Source organism: Pseudonaja textilis, chromosome 6 (assembly GCF_049901715.1).
Source record: "Pseudonaja textilis isolate UNSWEBS1 chromosome 6, rPseTex1.2, whole genome shotgun sequence".
NCBI lineage: Eukaryota > Metazoa > Chordata > Lepidosauria > Squamata > Elapidae > Pseudonaja > Pseudonaja textilis.
The window spans coordinates 162589-173872 of record NC_141995.1 but is presented as its reverse complement, the minus strand read 5'-3'; the positions used below and the strand labels follow the sequence as shown (position 1 = coordinate 173872).

At 44.2% G+C, this 11284-nt stretch overlaps 1 long non-coding RNA gene across 1 annotated transcript in view; it reads left to right on the top strand.

Moving 5' to 3' along the window:
• Nucleotides 1–1031: 1031 nt before the first annotated feature.
• LOC148125367 (uncharacterized) overlaps nucleotides 1032–11284 on the top strand; it is a 101383-nt gene continuing 91130 nt past the window's right edge. Inside the window, exons 1-2 of the long non-coding RNA XR_015744193.1 lie at nucleotides 1032–1113; nucleotides 6161–6275. This is a non-coding gene — a long non-coding RNA (uncharacterized LOC148125367). The remainder of the gene's footprint in view (nucleotides 1114–6160; nucleotides 6276–11284) is intronic.

Below are 11284 nucleotides of genomic sequence, written 5' to 3'. Positions count from 1 at the left end.
GTGAGCAACTCAATCTGCCTGCCTGCTTTGCCTGATTTTGGGTAAAAGTTGCTCTTTTTTAAATAAAAAATTAAATATTTACAAAAATATTTACAGTATTTACATATAAGCCACGCCCAGCCAGTCATGTGATCACCAAGCAACACCCGGTCAGCAAACCACGCTCACCCAGTCACATGACCACCAAGCCACACCCACAAGCTGAGCCCTTCATACATCTTAAGGGGAATTCGCAGCAGTGTATCAGTCCCTTCCTACCCAGCCCAGCACCTGCTAACACAAGGAATCCCCCAAGAGACAGGTTTCCCAGCTGGGCTCGAATAGGTTTCCTTGTCCTCCATTTTCAGGGCAATTGGCCGGTGTCGTCTTCGGTCGTCTTCGCTGAAACAGGAGAGGAGAGCTTAGTCCAACGCCGTCTCATGCCCAGCCTTTCTCTGCATGAGGATTGCCCGGCTTTGATTCTTAGCCCTGGGAAGGGATGAAGGGGATTTCTCTGGGTGGCTGTACCAGATGTTACTTGGTCTGACTTTGGACATGGCTCAAAGGGGGTTTCGACAGCCACACCAGGCTAAGAGATTGGGAGAACAATGAGACCAAGTTAACAAAGTGTTGTAACCTCAGTTTATTGTCTGTTTTGGGAGGAAAGCCTTTCCCCTGACTTTTACTTTCCACTCTCTTTGTCATACAATATATGTTGTGGCCCCGATTCCCGAGCCTATGCTGTCAGAGGAAGAGGACCTGGAAGATGAGGAGGAGGAACTGGGAATGCCTTCCTCCCCAGGACCTTCCTCCCTGATAATGCCTCAGGTTTCATCAGACAACCGAGAGGAACAGCCTGAGATTAATCAGGAGGGAGGCATATCGGAGCAGCCCCTGACAGGGAGTAAAGAGGAAGAATGTTGGCTTGATCCTAAGCAGCGTCATAGGGAGAAATGTGAGCAGCAACGTAGGAGGCGTGGGAGGGTCAGAGAGTAAGCTGAGTCATTGAGCCACACCCCACAGGGGATAAAAGTGGGTGTGTTTTCTCCTGGAACTTTGTACGGGACAAAGTTTAACCTTACTTCAGATTTTCTTCATGAATGACTATTTTTGTGGACTGCCTTGTGATTTTCTGTGCGTAAAACTTTATCAGTTCAGACTTGGCAGGTAGGACATGTGGGAATGCCAAGAATATTATCAGTTCCAAAGAATTAACTCTGTGAAGTCCGAGCCAGCTTGCCTGCCTGTGTTGGTGTGAGTTTGTACTCTTTCATATTTTGGGAAAGAGGAAAGGCAAGACAGAACAAACATATGTGGGTACCTGCATAATTTTGTATTTTATTTATTTTGCCATGTTTATGCAGTATATATTGGAGCGGGTGACCCTCTGAGAATTCTATGCAATGAAATTGCATTTTAATGTATGCCAATTAGTGTATGTTTAAAGTGACAATAAAGTTATTCTATTCTATTCTATTCTATTCTATTCTATTCTATTCTATTCTATTCTATTCTATTCTGATTAATGATTCTAAATGTCAGGAAATTCCTCCTTAGTTCCAAGTTGTTTCTCTCCTTAGTTAATTTCCATCCATTGCTTCTTGCCCTGCCCTCATGTGCTTTGGAGAATAGTGTGACCCCTCTTTTTTGGGGCAGCCCCTCAGATATTGGAAGACGGTTATCATGTTCAGCCCTAGTCCTTCTTTTCATCGGACTAGACATACCCAGTTCCAGTTCCTTATATGTTTTAGCCCCTAGGCCCCTAATCCTCTTTGTTGCTCTTCTCTGCACTTTTTCTGGAGTCTCAACATCGTTTCATATTCCTCAAGTCTAGACATAAGAATCTAGTCAACTAACAGCACTAAATCTTTAACCTTAGACTGTCTACTATTGACCTCACCCCTTTCCTAAGAGGCCTGTAGGGGGCGTGCATAAGCTCACCAATGTGCTTACCATCCCTGTCCTATTGTTTCTTTATTTTATTTTTTTTCTTAAATGTATCCATGTATTCATAACTATGTTTTTACTTATACCTATTATCTTGTAAGCAATTGACAAATAAAATAAAATAAAATAATAAAATAAATACAAATCAGTACTAGATAAGAATGAGATCCAAGAGGGGCTGGACTTAGGCCATTGGTGAGAACATCATCTCTCTGGGCTTCCTCTCTTGACTCTACCTCTGTAGCTCTCCTGCAGGTGCCCATTCTTATCCTCTTTCCATCCAGGATTTATACCTTTGGCTTCTAGGATATGGATTGTTTATATATAATATTGTCAGGGTTCCAAGTAATACGCCCATGGCAAACAGAAGCAAACAGAACTCTGAGGCAGGTAGATTCCTCAAAGAACAGTTTTATTTGGACATATCAAATTGGCATAGACTAGTGAAAACTGACTCTGAGCGTTCCTGTGGTTTTCACCTAATGAAGAAGTGAAAGTTTCCCTTCCCCCCAAACTATCAGTCCCCTTGTCCAATCCAGGTGCTGGCCAGTTGCCCACTTCTCTTCTCCTCCTCTCTCCAGCCAGGGGTTGGGATGTCCTTGGTTCCCAGGATAAACTATTTTGTTTTGGCTACAAAACCCCAGCTATTTCTATCCCCTCCCCCATCCCCCAGCTCCTCTGTGGCAACACTGAAGCCTCAAAATGGCCTCAATCAGGCCAGCTTCAGAGTTGACAAATATACCTGTTGGGTTTTTGCCACATTTGTGGTTTTATCCAATTGTTGTTCACCTCCCAAATATGTTTTTGGTGAGATGGGCAGCTGTACGAGCCCACGGTGGCGTGCAGTGGTTAGAATGCTGTATTGTGGGCTAATTCTGCCGACTGCCAACAGTTTGATCAGGAGCGGTTCACGGTTGACTTAACTTTCCACCTTTTTTGAGCTCGACTAAATGAGGACCCAGATTGTTGGGGACAATATGATGACTCTGTAAGAGAACACTGTAAATCACTGTGGAGTGGCATATAAGTCTAAGTGCTGTTGCTATTGCTGTATCAATTTAATTAACAAACAGAGTGTCCATTTTGCAAAAATGCAAAAATGCATCAGCCATTGGTGACTCTGCTTTTCCATTTCATCCTATTCTAGGCCATGTTCTGTATAAACTCTATTTCTGAAAAGCTGCAGTGGGTCAGCTGTCCTTTAAACAGTGTCCACTGCCTTACTGACAGCTCCTTGAGGACAGCCTGTATCTCAGACGCCAGAGTGTCTCAATTATTTCATACTCTCCTTTCCTCCCCCTGACAGTCTGGTCTACCACCAATAAAAATGTGCTCGGGGATAGCTGTCACTATCATTTTGCATTCTCCACTTCAAGAAGATTGGAGATGATTTTTTTTTTTTTAAAGTATCACTTTGGGAGCAAAGGATGAATTCCTCCACTAGCCGGTTTGGCTGCACAAGTTAGTGAACAAATCAGGAACTGCAAGGCTAAATAATTCATAACGTGTGTATGTATGTATGTATGTATGTATGTATGTATGTATATATGTATATACATATACATTTACATATTCTGTATGTATATACATATTCTGAGAACCTCAGAAAACAAATTATATATATATATATATATATATATATATATATATATATATATATATGTTTTCTGAGGTTCTCGCGGTATTTGTATGTGGATCTTTGGTTGTTCGGGTTTTCTCCCGCGTAAGATTCAAAGTATCTAGGCAACGTTTCGATGAAGTCTCATTCATCATCATCAGGCCTCTGTCTTTGGCTCTTGCTTTTCAGAGTGATGTGAGGTTTTATATATAAAATTTTATATATAATTTATACATTTTTCTTTAGTAAACATAAAAACTACATATCTACAGGAACAGTGTACTGTCTGGGTACAGTCAATTTTGAAAAACAACAACAACAACAATATTGATAGCATTAATAATAATCACATAATAATATTAATATTTGCTTATCCATACTAATATACCTTCACTGTATAGTTAATCATTCTCTTAAACTTTTAAGTTTCTAACTGGAGTTTCTGTTAGTTAACCATTGGGAGAGTGGATCCCATGTTGAAAAAAGTATTCTGTTTCTTCCTTCTCCCTTATGTGGAGCGTTAGTCTATCCACCTCTGCACATTCTAATATCTCTTTTGTTACACTTTCATCTGTAGGGATATCTTCATTTTTCCACTGTTGTGCAAAAACAATTCTTGCTGGTGTTAACACATGTAAAATTAAATATATACTCCCTTTATTGTACTTTTCTGGTAAAAATTCATAACGTCTTGCAGTGGCCTTCAACCAGTGATCTATGGGGAAAAAAAAACCCAGGGGGGTTGGGTACAATGTCATCCCCAGTGGGTCCACAAATGCTTGTCGAAGTTAAGTCCTGGGGGACCTGTGGCCAGAAATAGCATTTCAAGGGGATCCATCAGGGTGAAGAAAAAGTTCAGCCCCATGGATGTATTGAACAACCGGTCTGATTTTTCTATATTGAACACGATGGACACCAAAGAGGTAAGTCAATATGTAGCCCCCTAATATCCCCAACACACCAACCCAATGAAAACGGCACTTCTTCCACTTATGGCCAGAACTGGGATCAGAATTTTTGTTGCAAAGCAAGGCAGTTGGCAAGCCAGGCGTGCTCAGGGTGATGGACTTTTGTGCCATGATTGTGAAGCCTATCCCTGCTGTTGTTTAGTGACTCCCCCATGGCCGTTAAGTGAATCTGCCTCCTTCTCTTAATTTTGCTTGTGGGAAGTCAGCTGGGAAGGTGACAAATGGCGATCATGGCACGATCTGGGAAACTGCAACCATCGCAAGGCCACGCCCATTGCCACAGGCCCCCATTTGGATCAAGAGACGGTGGGGATGCTGTGATGGTCGGAAGTGTGAGGACCTAAGTCATAAGTCATAAGTCGCTTTTGCAAGTGCCGTTGTTTAAGGAGACTCTCCACGTGTCTATGGAGATTCTCTGTCAGAGAGAATCTCCAGGCCCTGGTTGTCCCAAAGGTGCCTTTTTTTATCTGGCTTTTCTTTGAAGAGGTTTCACTTCTCAATCCAAGAAGCTTTTCCAACTCTGACTGGATGCGGGGGGGATGGAAGGATTTATACTCCTTGCAGGCACAGCTGGTCATTTGCAACCTTTCTAGAGAGTCGTTGAGGCCACCTGGAGGTTTAATCTGTGTCCTCAGGGTCCCCTGAGTGGTGCAAATGGGGGTGGAGCCTTCTTGGGGCAGCTGAAAGGACCGTGTTGTAGACTGGAGACAGATGACGTCGTATCCCTCCCCCTCTGTGGAGGGAGGGGTGTTCAGTTTGGACACAGGTGGCCTCTTGGGCCCCCGTCTTTCAAACCAGCCGTCCCCTCTGCCCAGAAGGTGGGCTTTGCTGTCTTCCAAAGAGGGGCCTTGGCCTTCTAAATGCAGGTGGAAGTGCTGAGTCTTCTCCTCATGGGTTTGCTCTCTAGGTTGCGCCATGCATTTAATGACTCTAAAAGGGATGCAAATGTCTGCAAGGAATATAAATCCTTCCTCCTCACCATCCAGTCTGAGCTGAAGAAGCTTCTGGGATGAGAAGCAAGACATCTTCAAAAGAAAGCCAAGAAAGTCCGGTTGCCTCTTGAAAACGCATCTTTGGGACAAGACTCTCCACAGCCTGGGCTGGGTGTGATATGAAGGCACCATCACAATGATATGGGAGCCATTTGTCTCCTGCTTGAACAGGGGGTTGGACTAGAAGACCTCCAAGATCCCTTTCAACTCTGCTGTTCTATTCTGTTCTCTAAGAAACCCGTAACTAGGCCAGGTTCGCACCATTCTGAGGAAGAATATCAGAAAGGTCGAAGGAACGTAAGTTCTCCAGTTTGGGGGTGGGGGGGTGGGGGGATCTTGAATTTCTCTTTCTCAGATTGCTTCAGACTTTCTTTTGTGTCGTCTGCCGTCTGTCCTTGCCTCCCAAATACACCCAGGACTCTCCAACCTCGAATATGCAGACGTGTTTATTTGTTCAGAATAAATTCACTTGGAGTTCTTAGCAGCTAAGGAAAAATGGAGGGAGCGAGCGGGGGAGGGAGCCAATTTTTCATTGTTAGGTCAATGGAGACGGAGCAAAGAAGTAATAATCCACCGTGGTGCACAAATCCAAAGGTCATTCATTAGTCATCCATATTAAACCGAAGTTGTGAAATGTTCTCTTGTGTTTAATGAAGGAGCCGGAATTTACCTTAACTTGGAAGAAGAGGGAGAACAGGGTGAATGCGCAGCCCTCCCGCCTGTCATGTTCACTGACAACATGGTGTTAACACGATGAGAGAGCAAAGAAAGGTGAGCCACGTTTTTATGCTGAACATCTTTAAAAGAACCCATACAGGTGACTTATGACCAGGTTCGACCATGGAATTTCCGTTGCTAAGCGAGACATTGGTCTAGTGGCTTTTGCCTGGTTTTACGACCTTTCTTGCTGCAGTTGCTAAACGAATCACTGCACTTGTTAAGTTATTAACATGGTGCTTAAGTGACTCTGGTTCCCCCACTGACTTTGCATCTCAGAAAAGGGGGTAGAAAAAAAAAAGGAATGTTGACATCAGCCAGGCTCACGTGGGCGCAAAACCCGAAGGACTCCTGGATTCCTAGCATGGTCGGAGGGTTGCAGAAGCCGATGGAGTTGGCCAAAATGGCCAGACTGACCACTTGGCTTAAGGAGAAGAACCTCACTGTTTTCCTTTCCACACGGAAACCGCTTCTGAACTTGGTGCTTGACCTGGAAAAGAATGAAACTCTGACTTTGGGGTTTCCCCAAGTTGACTGATAGATTCTGTTCCGTTCTATTTCTATTTCTATTCTATTTCTATTCTATTCTATTCTATTTCTATTCTATATCTTTACAGAAATGACTTGTTCATACTATTACGGAAAAGCAAAAAGCTATGAGTTGATGCTTCTTTTTCTTTCTCTCTTATCTTTCCTCACTTCTCCTTCCCCTTTTTCCCTTCCCCCTCACTGTGCTCTTATTTGCTTTGTTTTTTGTACTTTATATTATAACTTAATAAACATTTATAAAAGGGTGTAAAAGGGGATCACATGACCCTAAGTTGCATTAACAGAGGGATTACAGTCAAGATCAAGGGAAGTACTAATGCCATTCTACAAAGCCTTAGTAAGGCCACACCTAGAGTCCTGCATCCAGTTTTGGTCACCACACTATAAAAAAGGATGTTGAGACTCTAGAAAAAGGGCAGAGAAGAGCAACCAGGATGATGAGGGGCCCGGAGGATAAAACATACAGTGAACAGTTGTAGGAACTGGGCCTGGCTAGTCTAGTGAAGAGAAAGACCAGGGGAGGCAGGATAGCGGTCTTCCAATATTGGAGGGGCTGCCACAGAGAGGAGGAGGACGGGGTCAAGCTATTCTCCAAGCCACCCGAAGGCCAGACAAGGAATAATGGGTGGAAACTGAACAAGGAGAGAATGATCAAGAGCACTGAGCTCTTTCCACACTGGATGCTCAGATCCCCCGGGAGGATATTCTGCTCGATCTATGACAGCCTAATACCCAGGGAGTCCTCGATAACTGAGCCCCAAATTTCCATCGCTGAACGAGACAGCTGTTAAGAGACTTTTACCCCATTTTATAACTTTTCTTGCCGCAGTGCAGCTGTTAAACAAGTAACACGGTTGTCAGTGAATCTGACTTCTCTGTTGATTTTGCTGGTCAGACGGCCACCAAAGGGGAATCACATGAGCCCGCAAGACACTGCAACCATCATACACGTGAACCAGTTGCCAAGAGACCAAATTTCAATCACGTGGCCTTGGAGACGCCGCAACGGCCCAATGTATGGAAAACGGTCCTGTCACTTTTTTTCAGTGTCGTGACTTGGAACGGTCACTAAACAAATGATCATAAATGAAGGATAATTGTCTGTGTTCTTTCAATTCATCCAAAGATTTGAAGGCTGGTGTGTAATTCAATCTAGTTGGAGTTTTTCTAGAAAAAAGCAAATTAAGGCTGCAGGGAAATTCAAGATGTTGCTTCTCCAAATTATGTGACGTCCCCAGGAGGAGGAGGGGGAGGAGGAGGGGGAAGAGGAGGGGGAGGAGGAGAAGAGGAGGAGGAGAGGAGGAGGAAGAGGAAAAAACCCCGAATGTGGTTTAGACCTTTGTCTTTTCATGGAATTGCCGGAGCCTTGGGCAGCCTCCTACCATATGGCATCAATAACTTTCCAGAGGGTTTCAAGGCCAGCATGGATCAGCCTCCTTGATGGGTGCAGCTGTCATGCTGGCCGGGAGCCAAGAGATTCATTTGCCTTGGAAGTAACGGGGAGAAACGTTTCAGAAAAAAATCCCCTGACATCAACTGTGTTGGTCAGGCAAAAACATTATTGCTGTTTCCAGCGTTCTTGGGAAGGCAAGATTAGTAGCAGGATGGGTGAGACGTGACTGACTAAACTCAGTTTAGAAACTGCTGCAAACAAACCAGGACAAACTGTCACCTGGTAAGCAATAACAGGTAGTCCTCAACTTGTAACCATTCATTTGGTGGCCATTCCAAGTTGCACCAGCATTGACATCCTGAAAGAAATGTTGCTTTAATATCAAGAGCCAGTTTGGTTTAATGGTTATGGTGCTAGGCTAGAAGTCGGGAAACTGTGAGTTCTAGTTCTGCTTTAGCCATGAAAGCAGGCTGGGTGACTTTGGGCCAGTCCCTCTCTCTCAGCCTAATGCACCTCTCACAGGGCTGTTGTTGCAGGGAAAAATACGAGGGGGAAGTTGCACAGCGTGTGATTGCCGCTTTGAGTTATTTATACCATAATAACGCTGGGAAAGAAAAAGAAAAAATGAAGGAAAGAGGGGAGGGAAATAGAGGAAGGAAGGAAGGAAGGAAGGAAGGAAGGAAGGAAGGACAAAAAAATTCTCAATCCTGCCCAATTCTGATTGAAATAAATGTAATGCTAACCTGGAAAATTCTGAACTGTTAAGCAGGGAAAAGCAATTCTGGCCACCAATTCAGGACAGATCTGACCAAAACTGAGTTTACACATCCCTTCTTATGGGATTCTTATGGAGGTCATCCTGTCCTATCCTAGTCTTCAAAAATTGAATACACACACACACACACACACACACACACAAAGTACAAATTCATCATTGTATCCCAGCAGGAAGAGCATCAAAATACCCCAACTAGATGTAAGTACTTGTTTTATTCTCTCTCCCAGCTGGATGTACATATGTTTTAATTCTGAAATTATCTGCCTGGTTTCCCTTTTCTGCCCTTTTCCTTTCCCAGAACCTCCCTTGGGTGGCTTCTGTTTTAGTTTGAAAATCCAGGGTCTGAATCTCAGGTGTTCTTCCAACGTAGGCATCTTGTTCCCAACAGGACCATAGATTACATTTTAATTCCTGGGCATATCCATATTTAATTGCCTTTGGCAGACACGTTTTGCCTCAAAGTTTGGCTGTGTCTCTCAAGCTGATTGGACCTGCCTGTCGCAGGAACAGTTGTGTTCACGATAATTATTTGGCATACCCAGGGTTTTCCATTCTGGTCTTTGCTGAAGCAGCGTTGTCTTTCTTTCTCTTTTTCTTTTGGACTTTCTTTTTTTTTTCTTTCAGCATTTTCTCCACTGGCGAACAACCCACTTGAAAGGCAGCTATGTTCACCCAACCTTAACCCTAAAGCACAATTGTGATAATGTATCTTTCCCTAGAGCAGGGGTCGGCAACCCACAGCTCTGGAGCCACAGGTGGCTCTTTCATCCCTCTGCTGTGGCTCCCTATCGCAGGTCGGCTTCCCAATTGATAGGGCTTTCGGTTAGGACAGGTAGAGGAAAAAGGACACCGCCACGCTAGGAGGAGACTCTATGGTGGGGGACCCGGACTTCCGGTCATCAGAGGCAAAAGGATGCCGCACTAGGAGGAGACTCTAAGCTGGGGGAACCAGACTTCCAGTCACTCCAGAATTGAATGGAGGGAGGCTTCTGGTTAGGACCTTCGTGGCTCTTTGAGTGTTTAAGGTTGCCAACCCCCTAGAGATTAACTGAATTAATTAGCCAATGTTACAGAATACAGCATAACAGAATCTGAAGGGCCCTTAGAGGTCTTCCAGTCCAACCCCCTCAAGCTGGAGACCCCATCCCATTCCAGACAAGTGGCTGTCCTGTCTCTTCTTAGAAACCTCCAGTGTTGGAGCACCCACAACTTCTGGTGGCAAGTAGTTCCACAAGTTAACTGTCTTCCCTGTCAGGAAATTCCTCCTTAGTTCCAGGTTGCTTCTCTCCTTGATGAGTTTCCATCCGTTGCTTCTTCTCCTGTCTTTCGGAGTTGACTTCCTCTGCTTTGGGGCAGCCCTTAGATATTAGGAGACTGCTATCTTGTGTCCCCCCTCCCGCCCTGGGCCTTCACTTCACTAGACTAGACACCTACAAAAAAGAGGCAAAGTTTGCTCACAGTGGAGAGTAGAGATAATGGGATAAGGAAGAAGTGGTATTTATACAGGTAGTCCTCGACTTACAGCTACAATGGAGCCCAAAATTGCTTTTGCTAAGCAAAACAGTTTTTAATTTTGCCCCATTTTACGACCTTCCTTGCCACAGCTGTTCAACGAATCACTGGAATTGTTAAATTCGTCACCCAGCTGTTCACTTCAGACATCCCCGGTGGACTTTGCTTGTCAAAGGGGGCCGCATGACCCCAAGGGGCCACTGCAACCGTCATAAATAGGGGTCAGTGGCCAAGCGCCTGGATTCTGATCCCCTGACCAGGGTGAGGCTGTGACAGTCGTAAGGGTAAGAAACTGCCATAAGTCCCTTTTTTCAATGCCGTTGTCACTTCAGATGGCCACTAAATGAACTGTTGTAAGTCGAGGATTACCCGTACTCGTACAACAGTCACTCAGAAACAGATCATGTAGAAGAAGACCTGGAAAAGTGACAGCAATAAACAACAGAGAGCAGGTTCTTTCCAGAAAAGCAACAAGGAAACCTATATCTGATTTACTTTATTGTTGATCTTGGCTTCTCCAATTCCATGGCAGAGAGACAGAGAGAGAGAGAGAGACAGAGAGAGAGACAGAGACAGAGACAGAGACAGAGAGAGACAGACAGACAGACAGAGAGAGAGAGAGAGAGACACAGAGAGAGAGAGAGAGAGATGAATATATTTTTTCATTTGCAATATTTCCTGCTTAATTGCAATGCTGCCTTGGTCTTAAAAAATGGCCTAAGTATCATCTTCTTCTTTGTATTTAATGTTCCTATTCATTTGCTCAATGTGAACACGCATAATTTTGCTAATAAATCTGATCTCTCTGTGAGCGTAGAGAGTAACAATTTC